This window comes from Budorcas taxicolor, chromosome 1, assembly GCF_023091745.1.
Source record: "Budorcas taxicolor isolate Tak-1 chromosome 1, Takin1.1, whole genome shotgun sequence".
NCBI classification, from domain to species: domain Eukaryota; kingdom Metazoa; phylum Chordata; class Mammalia; order Artiodactyla; family Bovidae; genus Budorcas; species Budorcas taxicolor.
Window position 1 is genome coordinate 198,603,903 of NC_068910.1, and position 19,684 is coordinate 198,623,586.

The window sequence follows — 19,684 nt, forward strand, 5'->3', positions numbered from 1 at the left end:
CTGCTTTATCATCAAGTTGCAAAGAATCATCCCAGGTGGCACAGTGGTAAAGAATCCACCTGCCAATGCAAGAGATGCAAGAGACACAGGTTCGATTCCTGGGTCAGGAAGACCCCCTGCAGTAGTAAATGGGAACCACTCCAGCGTTCTTGCCTGGGAAATCCCATGGACAGAGGAGCCTGGCAGGCTACAGTCCGTGGGGTTGCAGAGAGTCAGACATGACGGAGCACACACAGAAAGAAAAGAAATCCATTATGAGTGGGTTTCAATTCCTTTCTATTCAAGATGGAATAACAGAGAACAGGTTTACCTCTGCCCTGAAACTACTACAAGCCCAGACAAAACATAGGAAACAATGATGCTCGAGAGTTTGGACTCAGAGCAAAAAAGAAGGCTCATCTTCAAGAGGAAATGAATGAGGTGAGCCGTGTGACTGCCCCAGCTTAGTGGCTGGAGCAAGTTTCGGGCAGCTGTGGGAAGCAGGGGAGGGAGTAAAGGATGGAGGGACATACTGCAAAGGGGCATGAGGAAACATGTCTGGGTGATGGTCTGGTTCACTGTCTTTATTGTAGAGATTGTTTCACAGGTATATACAGAACATGTCAAAACCTATCAAATTGTACACTTTATGCCATTTAATTGTATATAATCATACTTGGATGGAGTTGTTTTTAAAAATAATAAATTAGAAAACTGATATTTCTGCTAGGTAATGAAGAATACTCTACATTAGTAAAAACACGTAGAAACTCATTAAAGAGTATGGAACAAGTCAACATCTTTCTGGTAAGATCCTCAGCTCTCTGGCTTTTGACAAATAATCTTTGTCTAAAATTTGGATCCAGTTTTCAAAGGAGGGTTCAGAATTTTGTCCAGCAGGCAGGCAGATTGAAATTTACATTTGTAAATTTCACCTGAGTTACTCTCTCCATATCAGAGCCTGTTGCCTTGGAAGGGGCACACCTACTTCACTAGGCCACAGGCCAGGTTATCTCCTCCGGGGGATTCAGAAGTGTCTTCCACATCCACTGCTTCCACCAGCGAAGCCCCAGGGAAGCTTCTCACAGCTTCCCTGCCACACCTGGATCACTGTCGACCACCTCTGAGATCTCTGACCTTAGATGCCCTCTACATGTGCCCACTACCTAGAGGTTCAGGGACCTCTCAGTCTCCCACCTGGAGACTGGAGGTGCTGGCTCCTCCACTGACCACTCCCCTAGTGGTTTCTTGGGCCCCTAGTGGAATAATTCTCTCAATGCACCACCCATTTCCCCAGCAGAATAGCTTCAGTTCTTAAAGCCACAATGCTTTCAGTCTAATATCGTAAGCATCTCCTCCCAAGAAGCAAAGGACATCTCTAGGGGACTATGCTGGAGTGTGTTCAAAGGATGCCCTTTTCTCTTCAGTACCTTAGGCTAAGTTCAGCTGCTGCACCAAACCCTGTATGTACTAATGTGAGTGTGTTTCCCTCAGAGCTCTGTGGTCCTTCTTGACAACCTGTCATCATTCTGACAATACAGTCCTCCTGCACACGCCTAATCTTCCATCAAACTGTGTGCAACTGAATCTTCAGTGTGGACAGGGCTCTGGTTATTTTCTGTTGGGATGCTGAGCCCAGGGAAAGTCAGCCTAGGTGGTTGGGGTGACCATTACACTTCCCAAGGACCCCCAGGCTGGGCCACACAAAGCTCTGCAAAAGGACCCTGCCTTCTAGGTTCTGCCTCCTGTCCATAAAGCTCTTATAAATAGTTAGGTATAGGGATTTTGTGAATGCAAGTTTTCATTTATCTGGGATAACTGTCCAGGAGTGTGATTTCTGAGTCTTGTGGTACAATGCATGCCTGCATGCTAAGTTGATTCAGTCATGTCAGAGTCTTTGAAACCCTATGGGTTATAGCCCACCAGGCTTCTCTGTCCATGGTGTTCTCCAGGCAAGAATACTGAGCAGGTTGCCTTGCCCTCCTCCAGAGGATCTTCCTGACCCAGGGATCAAACTCATGTCTCTCACACCTCCTGCACTGGCAGGTGAGTTCTTTACCACTAGCACCGCCTGGAAAATCCAAGTGTGTAGTAGAAATAGTTTTAACCTCTTTTCCAACTCTTATACCTTTATATATATGTTCTTATCCAATTGCATTGGCTAATACCTCAAAGGCCATGTTAAAGCATAAGAAAGGTAATGAACACCTTTGCCTTAGTCAGAGTAGCTCTAGCGTTTCCCCATCAAGTAGGATTCTGGCTTTGGGATTTGTGGCTTATATATTTTGACATGTTAAGGAAGTATCCATCTGTATTAGTTTCCCAGGGCTGCTTTGACAAAATGCCACAGACTGGCTGGCTTCAAGCAACAAAATTCATTTTGGGGGATAGAAGCCTGAAATCAGATTGTCGGCAGGGCCACAATCCCTCTGTAACTTGTAAGGGAGAACCTGTCCTTTCCTCCCAATAGCTTCTGGTGCTTTGCCCACAGTCTTTGACATTCCTTGGCTGGCAACTTGGCCTCTGCTGTCATGCATTGACCCCTTCTGGGTCTATGTCTCTGGGTTTCTTCTGTTCTTATTGGGACACTGGTCACAGTACTCCAGTATGGCCTCATCTTAACATTACTAATTATATCTGCAGTGACTCTTTTTCAACCCACCCACACACAACAAAACACTCAATTCCTGCCTTCCTTTATATGTTGCTCTTGAGAAGACTGCTGGAAGCTGAATTTTCTCATGCATCCAATTAATTTTATAGTTGGGCCTGGAATCCCTGAGGATTTTTTTTTTTTTTTTTTTTTTTTTTTTTTTTTTTGGTCTTTAAAGTCTAGTAGTTTATGTCTCAAATTTGAGATTTGAACATTCTGGGGACAACTTTCAAAGTATATGTGCTGGGAGACAATTCTCTGAGTCACTCACATTTCTGTATATATTGCTAATATATTGTATAGCAAATACATTGTATAGCAAACAGCCTCAGAAGATAGAGGTAGTTTTGTCATCCAGGACAAAAAGAAGACATGCTTGGTGTTCAGCACAGTGAAGCAGAAGGGATGATATCTACTCATTATGAAAGACTCAGCTTCCCTGAGCTAAGAGTTCCTCTCCTGTTATAATGTATATAACATATATATCTATATATATATCTGTATATAATGCAGATAGTCTCTAGTCCTCTGTTCATCACCCTTGAATATTAAGGCTGAGAGGATCAATGTCAAAAGGACAGTATATTGGGTACTAATATTTCTGTGAGTAATAAGCTATCTTTACTCTCTGACCCAGGAATCTCATGTTTTCTATTGGCAACCATAAAACTGTGGCAAGCTAACTTATTAGCTTATAAGCAGAATAAAATATAAGACTCTTCATAGTTCTTGACAACATGCTGGGGCATTTTAATATGGTTATTTACTTTTTCTGAAAAATCTTCTTGAATACAATTTTAAATATTTGTTGTTCCTGTGTTTGGTCATTTCAACCCAGGACTCCTATTATATGTAGGCTGAATCTTCTTTGCCCGTTTTCCTTTTCAATCATTTTCAGAACCATTTTACTTCTTTTGTTTTTATTATTTTTGTTGTTTTCTTTGTTTTTTGCCTTTCTTCAGTGTTCCTTTTCAAATTTTCACTTCAATATATTCCTCCTTGTACAGCTTGCAGTTTATTCTTTGTTTCTGAAATTGTGTTGCCTTTTTTTTTTCAGTTTCTTTCCTGAGTTCAGTCAACTCATTGCATTTCTTTTGCTTTGCTCATCTTTGTTTTTAGATTTTCAATTTCTGATTCTAATGTTTTAATTTACAAATGATTTTTAACATATGTTCAATTCATAATGCAACGTGTATTATCAGTTTCTTCCATTTTGGAGAAAGGGAGACTTTTGATCAGCTACCAGTCTTATATGGACTTGGTTTGATTTATTTTCTATTTTTCCTGTGCCTGAGCACTGTGGGGACAGAGTTCATAGTTTAAGAGTACCCTCTTCTCAGCTTTTTGTTTTTTTTTTTAATGGATAATAATGAGGGGGATGAAAAGGATTGGGATATCTTATTCTTTTTTTAATTTCTGCAGAATCAATATTTTTCCTCTCTTACTTAAACTTTTCCTTCACGATCAATTCACAAAGGACATAACTCATCTCTTTATTTTATTATCTCCTAGAAGCTCTGCATCTATGAGGCACCAGTTCCAGTCCTGTTCACTATCAAGCCATTCTCTGTTTGGCTGTTGCTGTGAACTACGATGTCCGAGACCTATGTTCAACTTTTTGACATTTACTATTGTACTTTCTTTTTCTGGGAGTAATTCTGTGTGTGTGCTATGTCCTCTTCCTCTGCTTTCCCTTTTTGCAGATTCTCATAAGCCTCTCCTCCTCTACTCTCCTACCTCTAGTAGCACAGACGCTCTATTGAAACACAGTGCTTCCTTCTCAAGTTGTAGTTTGTACAAAGTTTGTGGTGGTCTCTATATCCTAAAGGTGTGGACCAGGGATGAACTTATTGTTTTTTCTCTTAACTTGACTGATTTTTGGATATGAGGTAGAAAACTAAATGGATGCAGAAAGCTGCCATTATTTTTCAGACCATTCCAAATATTTTAAATGCTTGTTTTTATTTTTCATTTGATCTATAGTTACTTAGAGTTTGTTTTTAAATTTCATAATTTATAGGTTCCTAAAATTATTTACCAATTTACTTTCACCTTAACTGCATTGGAGTCAGATATGTGGTCTCTATGTTATTACTGATTCTTTAAAATGTACAGAAACCCAATTAACAGCCTACTTTTGGGTTAGCTTTGTACATGATCCTTATGTGTCTGAGAAGATTGTACATGCTCTAATTTCTTACTACAGTGTTCTCCCCCCACCCCCATATATATACATACATATATAGGATCAAGTTTGTTAATTATAGTGTTCAAATACCATGAAAGATTTATTGTCTGTTTGATCTAATTACCGAGGAAGGCATATCAAAAATTTCCCAATGTGATGTATGTTTATCAATTTATGCTTGTTGGTCTGTCAAGTTTTGCTTTATATGGTTTGAGACTATGTTATTAAGTATATTTTTAAAATATAATTAATTGAAGATTTTATCATTATATCTTGATTGACATTCATCTTTTCTAAAAATATGATATTGATATAGCTATACAAGCTTTCTTTTGGCAAATATATAATTTCGGTCCTTTTATTTTCAGCCTTTTCATGTCCCTTTACTTCAGTGTGGCTCTTGCAAGCAGGATGTTTGAATTTTTCAACTTAATCTGATAATTCTATATGTTAAGTAGAGAGTCTGTTACACTTGTATCATGCTATAGACATACAAAATAATGTATGTCAGGTTTTTTTACATTTACTCTGCTTTTATTATTTTTTTAATTTAGATTTCTTTTAAGGAACTGATTTATCTTTCTGTAAAATCATATTTATCTGGAGTTTAGTAATTCTTTTATTTACATTTTTATGTTCTGTCAAATTCAAGTAAAATTAAATATATTATTACATACTCATGTATATGTATACATACATGTATATTTATTTATATCTATTTTTCCTACAATGTATATATATTGCTTTTATAATCCAAAAGTTATTTAGAGATAGTTTAATATGTAAATGAGTAGATAAATGAAATCATATCTTTCTTTATTTTTAACATGGAAATGATGTTGTTATAACCAGGTAGATTTATCAACAGCAATAAAATGGAAGTCACCTGAAGGCAGAATCTCCTCAACTTCTCCTGCCCTGAATATTCTCTGCTGAGATTAGTGAATACCTGCAGAAAAATAAAGGATGCTGTCAGGAGGTCATGAACTGAGTTGCTCTAGTGGGATTATCAGACTTAGCAAATAAAAACCTTATGCGGGATATACGTTTATGAACAATTTACACACTGTTTATCTGATACTCAGATATAACTAGATGTCCTATATTTTATCTGGCAACCCTAGCCTATGGATCGCCCTTTCCCATGCATTTCACTGGAGAGTGGAGCAAAGCAGATGTCTCTTCCTTGTAAGCCTGTGACCTGTCTCTGCTGAATGGATCTGGGAAAAGGCAAAAATGTCCGCTATTTGGACACCCACACTCATTGTCTCTTGTTTGCTAGTAATCTCTCAGAGGCCCCTTAGCACTTAAACTAGGGAATGAGGACACTAGGCCTTTGGTTTTCAGCCTGCTAGAATTTCCATCCGACCCCTTGCCAACAACCCCAACACCAGCCTACCACACACAAACACACATCCGGACTTCCTGCCAATGTCAGACCTCAGGAGCTAGAACCAATCAGGGAAACCCCACACTGAAGGATTATGGCCAGGTTCTGCTTCCTCTCTGAGCTCAGGAAAAGACTGCTAACCAGTTGCCCACTCAGGACTTCCTTATTGAAAAACAACAAATTTATTGATCCCAACAGGTACTGGTTCCTCAAAATCACTTCAATGTCCTCCTGGATCTTCTGATCACCTCCTCTCCAATCCTTATCCAGGAGTTTTCCTGCTCACAATTATTCAGAAGTTTCTGTTGGTCCTTCTGCTATGCCTAACTAATTATAATAAACTAATTATTAACTTTTGTTCTAAACTCCCTGTGTATTCTTTTATTTGTGATAATTAGTTCCCAGTCCAGCTCTGATTGAAAAAGCATGGGCTCTGACCCTGATAGGCTTGAGCCTGAGGTCAAGATCACTCACTGACTAGCTTGGCTTTGACCAATTCACTGAGCCTCTCTGAGGCCTCTATTCTTCATCTATAAAATGGGACTCAGACAAGTGACTTTGAACCAATCCATATTCTATTAGACACCATTCAGACTCACAAGGGAAAGAAAAATTTTGCAAACTCCATGTTTGAACTAGATTGTACTCTTTTAGAAGCATGCAGGAAAACATGCAAACTTCATTGGCAACAGAACTAATTAGACAGATTTCAGCTGATTGGAAAGGAATTTTCAGACACAGAGTATTGCAGAAAGGAGTGAGTTTATGAAGAACAAAGAGCAGAGATAACGTGGAGCACAGTGGTCCAAAGTCCTGATGGACCAAGAAAAGTTGACAGGACAATGTTGAAAGAGCGGGCCAGCTCAAGGTAGTGCCGACTGAAGGGAGAATAGATAGTGAGGGGCTTAATACAGTGGGCCGACTTCCTGAAACACCAGGGAGTTAGCAGCCAATTTTTATAGCCTCGAGACAAAGAAAATTCCTGCTAGAAGGGTGGCGTTAGGTAATTGATTAGGGAGCTATAGGATGAGTACCAAGGTGGGCATTTTTGCCTAACTTGGCATCAGGAAGCTGGCCGGTAAGGATCAGGGGTCATTTGGCAGCAGTTACAATGGGGCTCAGTCAGTTCTGGAGATGGCCTCAGTTCTGGGCTCTACTTCCATGGGCCCGGTGCAAGACCACACAACCGTAGCCTTGGGATAGGACTCCACAATGTCCACAGTAGATTAAATGAGGAATTTCTTTAATCCTCACAACAATAAGAAGCAGACTTCTTTTAGTGAGAAAAGCAAGATGGGAAATAAAATGTATGATATGTAACGTTTTGTATTAGGAAGAAGGAATATGAAAACATGTTTATTGTATTTGCTTATTTTACATAAATAATACACAGAACTTAATGAAAATAGTTAAATCCAGTGTGAAGATTGGGGATGTTGATGCAAAGCACAGTGGTTTAGGGCAGGGATATTCTTTCACTATATATCATTTCATATTTTTTGGATTTTGGAACCACATGAATTGTATTTTGGAATCCATTCAAAAGTAAAGATAGGAAGTTGAACACTTTTAAAAATTAAAAGTAAAGTTCACCTCTAAAAGTTGTCAGTTAAATGAAACTATATATGCAGCATGTGTGTGTGTGTGTAGTTTTATAGAATTATGTATTTAGATAGAGAAAATTTTGCAAGTTAACTTCTAAAGAAAAAATAATCATTTATTATCCCAATGCTCAGAGGCAAATCTGTTAATATTTTTCACATTGTTTATCAATATTTATATTGTTATTTAAATATTTTTACATAGAGAGTATGTACAGTTTTTTATCCTGCATTTACCTTAAAGCAAAGCCATCCTTTGTCATTTCTGTTTTTGATATCTGTAGTATACTTAATTATGTAAATGATCTATGTCACCTGTTTACTTGTCTGTGTTCCCATGGCCCTGTCAACTCCCCAAGGACAGGGGCTGTGCCTTATTCATCTTTGTGTTCCCCCGGCGTGATTTGTGGAGGGATCTTGATAAGTATCTATTGAATAAACGCACACACTATTTGACCAAAATTACCTAAGGAGTCACTTAGTGTTGGGTATTTGGGTCATTTCCAATTGTTTTCACTCCTCTGAATAATGCTAGCACAGTCATCTGTATCTATGAATCACAAATCACCATGCACATCTTTGCTTGTTTCCTTAGGCAAAATTCCTAGAAGTGGAATTACTGGCTCAACGGATAGGAAAAATTTAAGGTTGTTGAAATCACACTGCTAATTTGCCATCCAAAATGTTGTCCCAATATGCACTCTCAGCAGCTGCCACAGGAGGCCTAGTCCTGACATTCACTGAAATTAGGAGCTCCTGTTCCTAAAATCTTTGCTTATTGCAGGGGAAGAGAATGGCATCCCATATGCAATCCTACTGCACTGAAGTTTCTTTAACTTTTTTTAGTGAGTTTGAACAGGTGTTCAAATTTTCTCAGACATAAATTTTTTTTTTAATTTTGTTTGCTCATGCACTTCATACATCTATCTACTCGGGCTTTCATATTTTTCGTCTGTATCTTCTCATTTAAAATTGTGAATCTCTCTGCTTGTCTCTTTCCTCATAGGTTACCTAATTTTCTCCAGGGAGTTTTTTAGAGGTTTAGGGGAGATACATATTATGGAAAATTTCCAATAAACAAAACAGTAGAGAGAAAACTACAACAAAGTCCCAAGTTCCTGTCATCCAACTTCAACAACCTTAAGCACTTTGACAATTTTATCTGTTTATCATGTTTCTTCCCCAACATACACAGACATTTGAAAAACATTTTTTTTCCTAGAGTATTTTAGGCAAATCCTAGACATCACAGCATTTTCCCCATAAATAGCCAAAGCATTTTTAAGCTGCCATATGAGTATTTCTATTTAAGAAGAGCGCGGATTGACTCCACAATAAGGAATTTATTTATAACAGATTGGAATCCTGCCCTCTATCATTTCTCCACGTTCAATGACTCTTTCTTTATGTAAAACGTGGCCTTTGTCTTTCTTCAGCCTACTTGCGTGTACTTCATGGGAGACCGCTAAAATATTGCAGTCATGAATTTAGCCCAAATGAATGGCCAAGGCCTTGTCAGAGTCACCCAGGTCTGCAGGAGAGTAGAACCATCAATTTGCATTTGCTGAGCATATAAACAACTCATCTCCAATGCTTGTTAACTGATTGCCCACCATCATCAAACTCATAATTCAACAGTGTTAACGCTGTTAAGTCTTAATTTATCTTCATTAAATAGCAGCTTGCGTTGAGAAGGGAAACGGGTTGATTTCCGTCCCCTCCCCATGAAATGGTAGCTTCTTTGTCAGTCTGGAAACAACGAATCCCTCTGCAGACTGGGCTTCATGTTTTAAGCAGAACTCAAGACAGTGGCAGTATTTTTATTTCCTTTCTTGAGACCATTTTACCCAATTTCAAATATCTATAGAAATCGGAGTCCAAAGAAACTTTCTCAAATGGGAGGACTCTAGGTGTGCAGGGTGGAAGGAGAGGCAGAGAGAGCATGAGAGTGTGTCTGCAAGACAGCAAAAGTCGTTTTTAAAAAATAAGTGCTTGCAAAGACAGAACTGCAGCCAGGCTGGAAGAAGAGAAGGCCACGCACCCCCCGTGCTCCGGCCTGCCGTTCCCTGTGCTAATCCCGGTGACAGCAACAGAAGCTACTGGAATCTGAGCCGCCGGCCTGACTTCAGCACCTGGCGCAGGCGGCCGGGGCTGGAGATCTGGGGAAGTTATGCTGTGGGAGCGAAGAAAGCCCAGCTTGTTGAGGACCAGACCCACCGTGCTGGGGATCCTGAGGCCACTCCAGAGATGTCGACATGCCTTTCATGAACCAGCACTTGCCTGCATTCTGAGCCAGCCCCTTTGCCTCTCCTGGCCTGGTGTGCTGCAAGGAGAGGAGCCCGTCCCCAAGATCAGGGAACATTCTTGCCGTGCGTCTGCATGCTTGTGTGTGCATGCGTGCATGTGTATGAGTGTGTGTGTGTGTGCGTGCACGCGCATGCATGTGAGTGTGCCTGTGTCTTGCTCTTGCTTCAGGAGCTGGAAGTTACACAGCATCACCTTCAAAATGAAGCCTGCTGTCAAGTGGTAAACAAGGCGGATTCTGGGGATTAGAATGTCAAGCCAGGTCTTTGCTAACATGCACAGTGGCCGGATGGTGCCCAGAAAGGTTTTTAAAGGCTGGAGGCGGCACGAGGTGTGTGAAACCAGAGCTTTCCCTTTCCGTGGAAAAAGCAAGGGGGAACAGGAGGAGACAGGCTCTCTCACACTGAAACGTGTTTAAAGAAGAATCATTTGAATTAAAATAGATGCGCTCCCAAAATAATCTTGTTTTGAAAGCTCAGAAATCTTAGGAAGAGAAAAAGGCTATCAGTACACTTACCCTTTGAATCCGTTATGGCCCTTGCTATTTATAATTTATTTTTCCTCCATGTGGCTTAAAATAATCAACAGACATTATCACATTAACTCTTGCAATCCCCCTTGCCCTTCCACAAAGTCCTGTCCTTCAGGGCACAAAGGACACAGCCCCAGCCCTGTGGATGTGGCCCCTCCTGCCCTGGCGCCTCTGAGCCCCCTGGCCGGCCTGGGCCCAGGAGAACATTCTGGCCACTGCAATTCACAGTCTTTCCTCATCTGCCCCAGCGCCAGGTGGCGGGGAGCCTGCTGGAGGACGTCAGTGCAGGAGAGCCGTCAGGACCCCAGAGACGCCCTAGGCCATGCCCCTGCGTCAGTGTCTTAAGGTGTCACTGCAAGGCCCACAGCAAGCTATTGTTAACAACAATAAAGCTCTGGGGTTCACAAGTTGTTTACTCTTTTAAAAAAGTAATTTAGAGAAGGGTAAAGTTATCTCAAGAGAGGGTGGGAAATAGCAGCTCACACAGTAGGTATGTGTTAACTTTAAAGAATTCACATAAAATTCATGTTATCAGTTTCTTTTGGAAAACCCAGGGCTGGGGTCAGCCCTTGATGGGCGCTAAGTGTCCCTGTCCTTTCAGTCGGGAGCAGGGCTCTCTCTTCGAGTGACACTGAGTCTCTGAGTGGGCACACCACTTCCCCAGGAGAGATACTGCTGGCCCCCTGCAGGCTTCTGGGGTGTGACCTCTGGAAGGCAGGAGTGGAAACAGTTTTCCTGGGGGCCAAAACCTATATAATTTCCAGCTTCCCAGGGGGTGCTAGTGGTAAAGAACCCATTTGCCAATGCAGGAGACATAAGAAACACAACTTTGATGGCTTGAACAGGAGGAAGAATTAGCAACCCACCCCAGTATTGTTGCCTGGAGAATCCCATGGACAGAGGAGCCTGGTGAGCTATAGTCCATAGGGTCGCACGTTGGACACAAGCGAAGCAACTCAGCGCGCGCGCGCACACACACACACACACACACACACACTTTAAGAAAAAGATACAAAGTTAAATGCAAAACAAATATTTATTTAGAATAACAAATTCCAATTGACAAATTGTAAATTTATTTATGAATTTGATGACAAATATCAATGATGACAATTACAAGCTATACAATGATAACAATACCCTTACCACAAAATCCTGAAAAATAATATAATTTTAAAAAATAATACTTCAAGCATGACAAACCTCTTTTATACTCTTTTTTAATGTTGTTTTTTGACTGCATACTCTTTGATTAAGTCTTCTTATGAAAATGATTGTGTAATATTTTCTCTAGAAAGAATAAACAAAAATCCACTCTTTCCTTTAGATCAGCTGTTTGAAATTTGGTTTAAGTTATTGATAGTATAAGAGAGTTTCTTCCAGCTTCACCTCTCGTCACTGGTAGTGTCACATGAATTTTTAGGATTGTTGTCAAATTTAAGAAAACTTTTATCAAATTTCTTTCATATCTGAGGTGCTGCTATTGTGCTTGAGGTGTGAAATACTGTTATGGGCCTGTGCCTGTAACATAGCAATTCTAATCAGTTCTGTTTTACGTGATTCCCATTGGAAAAGGTAAAAGGACATTTAGTACAATTATAATTGTCTGTTCTGCCTTACTGAGTATATTCTTGCATAAGTGAACTTCAGTTTTGACTAAGCATTGATGAGAATTGAATCCATTGCTTACAATTTTATTTGCTGAGTAATTAGATTCTCTTACCATAGTCTGTGTATGTTTCAAGCCTTATGTCTCCTGCATTACTCACATATTTCAGGAGCTGGATGCCTCGGGTGCTGAGAGAGTTTGCAGAATGGGCAGTAGGCACATTCTTGGAAGTCATTCCTATACTAGCATGGCCAGCAATGATTTATCATTGACAGTGATGCAAACCACAGAAATACATCCCACTAAACCCAAACTCAATCCATCCAACTCAAACCGCTGTAACAGACATAGAAAAGCCCTTGGCCACTCCAGTGCCACCAATGACACAGAGAGAAGCTTGACAGAGCCGACGAGAGAATGGAGAGTGACAATGGTTGAACTGTTGCCATTCAAACCCCTCAGCTTTGCAAACTTTGCAAATATGTGGGTCCATCTGCATATATTGTGAAGGCCCCTCCCCAGAGTCTTGAAGGGAACTAAAAATTGAGAGGCCCAAAGTCAAAGGTTTACTCGCTTATGGGTGAATTAGCCTCTGATGGATAATAACAATCTCACTCTCCACTTTCCTGAATGGAAAAGAAAGATGTTAAATAACTTGTAGAGATGCTGGACTTTCACATCACCCACAACACCTGGGACCTGAGCCAGAACCTGGTGTGAGTACCCTTTACTGCTTCATCACGAGTTGTTGTGGTGCTTGTCAATTGTTGAAGAGACTTACTTCTCCAAAACTATCTTTTGGAGTTTTGTCAAAATCTATATCTTGTGGAGGAAATGCATCTTTGCATTTCAACTCAAACTCATCCATTCAGATGGCCTTGCCCACCAGATGACCATCACAGAAAAATGGCAGAGGACTGCTGTGCTGGTGGGAGACCCTTATTTGCAGAGAGATGTGAGAACTGCCGAGCATATTGGGCCCAAGATTAGATGCCTCCTGAACCATTCTAGTCCGTCTAGTCAAGGCTATGATTTTTCCTGTGGTCATGTATGGATGTGAGAGTTGGACTGTGAGGAAGGCTGAGCACCGAAGAATTGATGCGTTTGAACTGTGATGTTGGAGAAGACTCTTGAGGGTCCCTTGGAATGCAAGGAGATCCAACCAGTCCATTCTGAAGGAGACCAACCCTGGGATTTCTTTGGAAAGAATGATGCTAAAGCTGAAGCTCCAGTACTTTGGACACCTCATGAGAAGAGTTGACTCATTGGAAAAGACTTTGATGCTGGGAGAGATTGGGGGCAGGAGGAGAAGGGGACAACCAAGGATGAGATGGTTGGATGGCATCACGGACTCAATGGACGTGAGTCTGAGTGAACTCCGGGAGATGGTGATGGACAGGGAGGCCTGGGGTGCTGCAATTCATGGGGTTGCAAAGAGTCAGACACGACTGAGCAACTGAACTGAACTGAACTGAACCATCCTTAGCCCAAAGTGCTTTCCACTGAGACTCAGAGCAGAGTCTCAGCTTTAAGGTAGCTCTATAGTTTCTTCTCACACCTGGTGAAACACCACATGTACAGATGGGTCTTACTTAATGTGTTGGTCAGGTATTGTGCCAACGTTGTGTAACCACCCACCTCAAAACCCGCTGACTTGAAACAATCATCATTTATTCTTGGGGATTTGAAAGGTTGGCTGGAGAGGCTCTTTTTCCTGCCATAGGATTGTGAGCCTAATGTGGTTTGCTCCACATATTTCTCATCTTCCTTGGACCAGAGGACTAGCCTAGACATGCTCTTCTCAGAGTGATGGCAGAGGTTCAAGGTGATGAGCAGAAACATGTGAGGCCTCTTAAGACAGGCTTGGAACTGGCACACTACAGCTTTCATCCACATGCCATTGGTCAAAACAAATCCTGTGGTCAAAATCAAAGTACAGGAAGTAAAGGGTACTCCATTCCTTAGGCTATGGCAAGGGTGTCAATGCAAAGAGGAGTGAAAACTTGGGTCAATAATTCAATCTTCCACACCTAGCAAGGAGCACAGACGACAGATGGGCAAGTCCAGCAGCCCACTGTAGAGATGAGAGAACTGGGGAGTGCTACAGACAACACAGCTTTAGCAGGGCATTTGGCAGGGGCCTACATGGACAGCTGGGTAGATTTATTGCTGAACTACTGTGTCCAAAGAACATTGACTAATGGATTGATGTCCATCTGGAAGAGGTTTGCAGTGGCATGCCATTAACTTCTGCCCTGCCCCACTCTTTTATCCACATTTTGGATGTAGGTATTGGAATGATGTCTTACCAGATCTGCAGGTGATAGCCTGACTATCAGTGAGGAGCGTGATTAATATGTTTTGATGGCAATTTAAAAATTCAAATTGGTATTAACAGGCTGGATTTATGGGTCCAAAGCAAGAATGAATAAATAAAAAGGGGAATAACATTTATTGAACATCTATTATATGCCAGGCACATGTTTTATTTAATCCTTGCAACAACACTTTGAAGCAAATATGCTTTTCTTTTTCAGATTAAAAAACTATATCCTAGAAAAAGAAGAATAAACTACATCCAAATCAAGCAAAAGGAAGGAAATAAAAAGAAGTATGAAAATAAATAAAACAGAGACTAGAAAAACAATAGAGAAAATCAATAAACTTCTATCATGTATACTATCATGTAAGAATTGAATCGCCAGTCTATGTCTGACGCAGGATACAGCATGCTTGGGGCTGGTGCATGGGGATGACCCACAGAGATGTTATGGGGAGGGAGGTGGGAGGGGGGTTCATGTTTGGGAACACATGTAAGAATTAAAGATTTTAAAATTAAAATAAAATAAAATCAAGGGAAAAAAATAAAAATAAAAAAATAAAGTTGGTTCTTTAAATAAATATCAACAAAATGGATGAAACTTTAGCTAAGCTGATCAAGGAAAAAGGGAGGAAACTCAAGTCATTAAAATCATGACTGAGAGGACATTGTTACTGACCTTACAGAAATAAGAAGTATTATAAGGGAACACTATAAATAACTTTACATCAATAAATTCGATAACCTAGATAAAATGGACAAATTTTCAGAAAGAGACAAGTTACTAAGACTGTCTCAAGAAGAAACAGAAAATCTGAATAGGCCTATGACAAGAAATCAAACAAGTAATTAAAAAATTTCCCATAAAGATAAGCAGTCCTGGTCCAGAGGGATTCACTGTGAATTCTACTGAAATTTAAAGAAGAATTAATACCAACCCATCACAAATTCTTAGGAAAATTAGAAGAGCAGGAAATATTTCTCAACCCATTTTATTAAGCCAGTGTTACCCTAATATCAAAACCAGATAAGGACATCATACTTGCACACACCAAAAGAATCCTACAGAATTGCTATGACTAACAGAGGATGAGATGCCTGTACAGCATTGCTGACTCAATGCACATGGGTTTGGGTGAACTCCAGGAGTTGGTGATGGACAGGGAGGCCTGGCGTACTGCAATTCATGGGGTCGCAAAGAGTTGGACACGACTGAGCGATTGAACTGAACTTAACTGAAAAATATAAAAATCCTCAACAAAATATTAGCAAACCAAAACAAGCAACATATAAAAAAATTATATGCCATGAAAAATGCATTATCCCAGGAATACAAAGTTGGTTTAACCTTCAAAAATCAATTAATATAATACACCATATTGGGCTTCCCCCGTAGCTCAGTGGCAAAGAATCCACTTGCAATGCAGGAGATCTAAGAGACGTGGATTCAATCCATGGGCTGGGGAGATCCCCTGCAGAAGAGCCTGGCAACCCACTCCTTGCCTGGAGAATCCCATGCATAGAGGAGCCTGGCAGGCTAGAGTCCATAGGGTCTCAAAGAGTTGGACGTGACTGAAGTGACAGCACAAGCACAAGCAATACACCAGATTAATGGAATAAAGACAGAAACCATGAGATAATTTCAACAAATGCAGAAAATGTACTTGACAAAAATCAATACACTTTCATGATACAAGCACTCCACAAACTAGGAGCAAAAAGGAACTTCCTCTATCTGCTGCTGCTGCTGCTGCTAAGTTGCTTCAGTCGTGCCCGACTCTGTGCAGCCCACCAGGCTCCCCTGTGCCTGGGATTCTCCAGGCAAGAACACTGGAGTGGGTTGCCATTTCCTTCTCCAGTGCGTGACAGTGAAAAGTGAAAAGTGGAACTGAAGTTGCTCAGTCGTGTCCGACTCCTAGCGACCCCATGGACTGCAGCCCACCAGGCTCCTCCGTCCATGGGTTGCCATCGCCTTCTCTGCCTCTATCTGCTACACGGCATTTATGGAAAACCTACAACTAGCATCATACTAATGGGTGAAACATTAAACATTGTCTCCTAAGATTAGGAACAAGATAAAGTTGGCCATTCTCACAAATTTTTTAAAGCATGTACAGGAGTTTCTCGTCAAGACAATTAGGTATGAGAAAGAAACAAAACGCATCAAGATTGGAAAGGAAGAAGTAAAAGCCCATTTTCAGATGCCATGGTCTGTTTAGAGAAATGCTGAACAATCCACTAAAACACTATTAGAACTAAAAAATGAATTCAATTATGTAGGAAGATACAATACCAGTATTAAAGAATCAACTCTATTTTTATACACTAACAATTCAAAATTAAACAGTTTAAAACTGGAATTAATAAAGCAATTCCATTTACAATAGCATCCAAAAGAATAAATGCTTACGTTTAGATTTAACAAAATTAAAAAAAATAAAAAAGAAATACAAGACCTGACTTGTTGAAAGAAAATAAAGAAGAGCTAAATAACTGAGAAGACATACAACGTTCATTTTTTGGAAAACAATATTATTAAGATTGCAACCAGAAGTAGGAGTTGGGGACGAACTTGGCAGTGACGTGAAGCCCTCACGTGACCAGGAGCTGCAGAGTGACACAGCCTTCAGTGTAGTAGTCACTCCAGTCTGGGTACCAGCTCTCTGCTGCCTCACACCCAGCTAGCTTCAGACCTGAGGCAAGCAGGTCTGTGGGACGAAGCATGGCAGTGGGGTACTTGTGGCAAGAATCAAAAGGAGAAGGAGACAGCAAGGATAGGCCCAGAAAAATGATCAGGGGAAAAAATCTCATCATGGTGAATATCCACTAGGAAAAGAAAGAAATGGAGCAGCCCGTGTAGAATGGACAGGAAGACTGCCCTTTGGGAGGAGGTGAGTGTCACCAGTCAGCAGGAAATCACAGAGGGTGACAGGCTCACAGACTTGCCCCTAATTTCCCATGGGCCATGCCCAGTAGGCAGGACAATGATGGGAACAGTGGAGATGGAGATGATATGGAAATTTTCATAGAGGAGTTGAGAGAAAGTAGGAGAAAACAGGGAGCTGTAATTGAGAACTGTCTTCCTATCCTCATGGGGGAGGTCTCGAATCATCAGGACCATCATGACGAACTTTGCCTTACGCCTTGACTCCTGCCATTTCCCATGAGATTAATCTGTGATTCCCACGGTTGTCCTCTTTATCCTTGCATTTTCTTGTTAATGCCTTTACTGGTCTGTTTGCTGTGAACCTTATGTAATCTCCATGTGTCAGATGAGTTCTGTGTTACCAGCTTCTAATCAGAGATTGCCTTGGCACTCAATCTAAGTTTCCATCAACAGTAGAGTTTCACCCATTTGCATGGAAACATGCAACTAAAAATGCAACTACATCCACACAAAGACTTATACACAAATGTTCATAGCAGCATTAGTCACAATAGCTAAAAAGTGAGAACAACCCAAATGTTTGTCAACTGATGAATGGATACACAAATATGGTACATCAGACACTATTATATTAATTGGCCGTAAGACAGAATGAAGTACTGATATGTGCTATGAAAAAACATCATGAATTTTGAAAGCATTATACTTACTAAGTGAAAGAAGCCACACACAAAAGACCACATATTGCATGATTCCATTTACAGGAAACGTCCGGAATAAGCAAATACATAGGCAAAAGTAGACTAGTAATTGCTCAAGTCTAGGCTTGGAAGTCCCACCCCAGTACTCTTGCCTGGAAAATCCCATGGGCGGAGGAGCCTGGAAGGCCGCAGTCCATGGGATCGCGAAGACTCAGGCACGACTGAGCAACTTCACTTTCACTTTTCATTTTCATGCATTGGAGAAGGAAATGGCAACCCACTCCAGTGTTCTTGCCTGGAAAATCCCAGGGACGGGGGAGCCTGGTGGGCTGCCATCTATGGAATCACACAGAGTTGAACACGACTGAAGTGACTTAGCAGCAGCAGGGCTTGGAAGTAGGAGGGGAATGCAAGTTGTAAGTAGGTATGGGAATATTTTTACTAAATGGGGACAAAAACTGTCTGAAATTATGTTATGGTAATGGTTGTACAGGGCTTCACATGTGGCACTAATGGTAAAGAGCCTCCCTGCCAATGCAGGAGATGTTAAAAGACACAGGTTAGATCCCTGGATCAGGAAGATCCCCTGAAGGAGGGCATGGCAGTGCATTCCAGTATTGTTGATTGGAGAATCTCATGGACAGGAGCCTGGCAGGCTACAGGCCATAGGATGGCAAGGAGTCAGACATGGTTAAAGTGACTTACCACTCACGCATGCACACAGTGGTTGTACAACCCTGTGAATAGAGTAAAAAAACAGTGAATTGGATGCTTAAATGGGTGAATTATGTGATATGTAACATATGACAATAAAGCTCTTTTTTAAAAAGTGCACAGGTGGAAAAAAAGCTCTATTCTAGGAAAGTGCTTGTCATACTTTAATGTGCATGCAGCTCCCCTGGGGACTTGTTGAAATGCAGATTCTGATTTGTAGGTCTAGGAAAGAGCTTAAGATTCTGCGTTTCTAAAATCTGTCTGTAGCGCACCTTGGAGAGCAAGACTCTAAGGTAGCTACACAGTTTTCTCAGGGTTAGACAGTTAGTAAATGGGGAAAGCCAGGCTTCCATTTTGTGTGACAACAGAATTCGTATCTAGTGGTTAAGTGCAGAGTAGATTACCCAGCTTCTCATCACCCGTTGTAAAGAAAACAGAGGCTTTATAACCATAACCTCAATGTTTCAAGAGTTCATCCCAGTCACTGAAACTCTGAATAAAGTCTTTTTTTTTTTCTTCTAAAGATTCATTTATTTTTTTGGCTGTAGCGTGTCTCTTTGCTTCACGTGGCTTTCTCTAGTTGCAGTGAGCAGGGACTACCCTTCACTGCAGTGTGTGCTCTTCTCTTGTGGAACACGGGCCCTAGGCACGTGGGCTGAGTAGTTGTAGCTCAGTGGCTCCAGACCACAGGCTCAGTAGATGTGGAGCATGGGCTCAGCTGCCCTGCAGCATGTGGGATCTTCCCGGAGCAGGAGTTAAACCCATGCCCTCTGCAATGGCAGGAGGATTCTTAACCATTGGCCCAC

General features: G+C 41.0%; 1 pseudogene; it reads left to right on the forward strand.

Annotated features, from left to right (window-relative positions):
- Positions 1-12,919: 12,919 nt before the first annotated feature.
- On the forward strand, positions 12,920-17,724 carry LOC128053182 (protein BEX3-like; annotated as a pseudogene).
- The last annotated feature ends 1,960 nt before the right edge of the window (positions 17,725-19,684 follow it).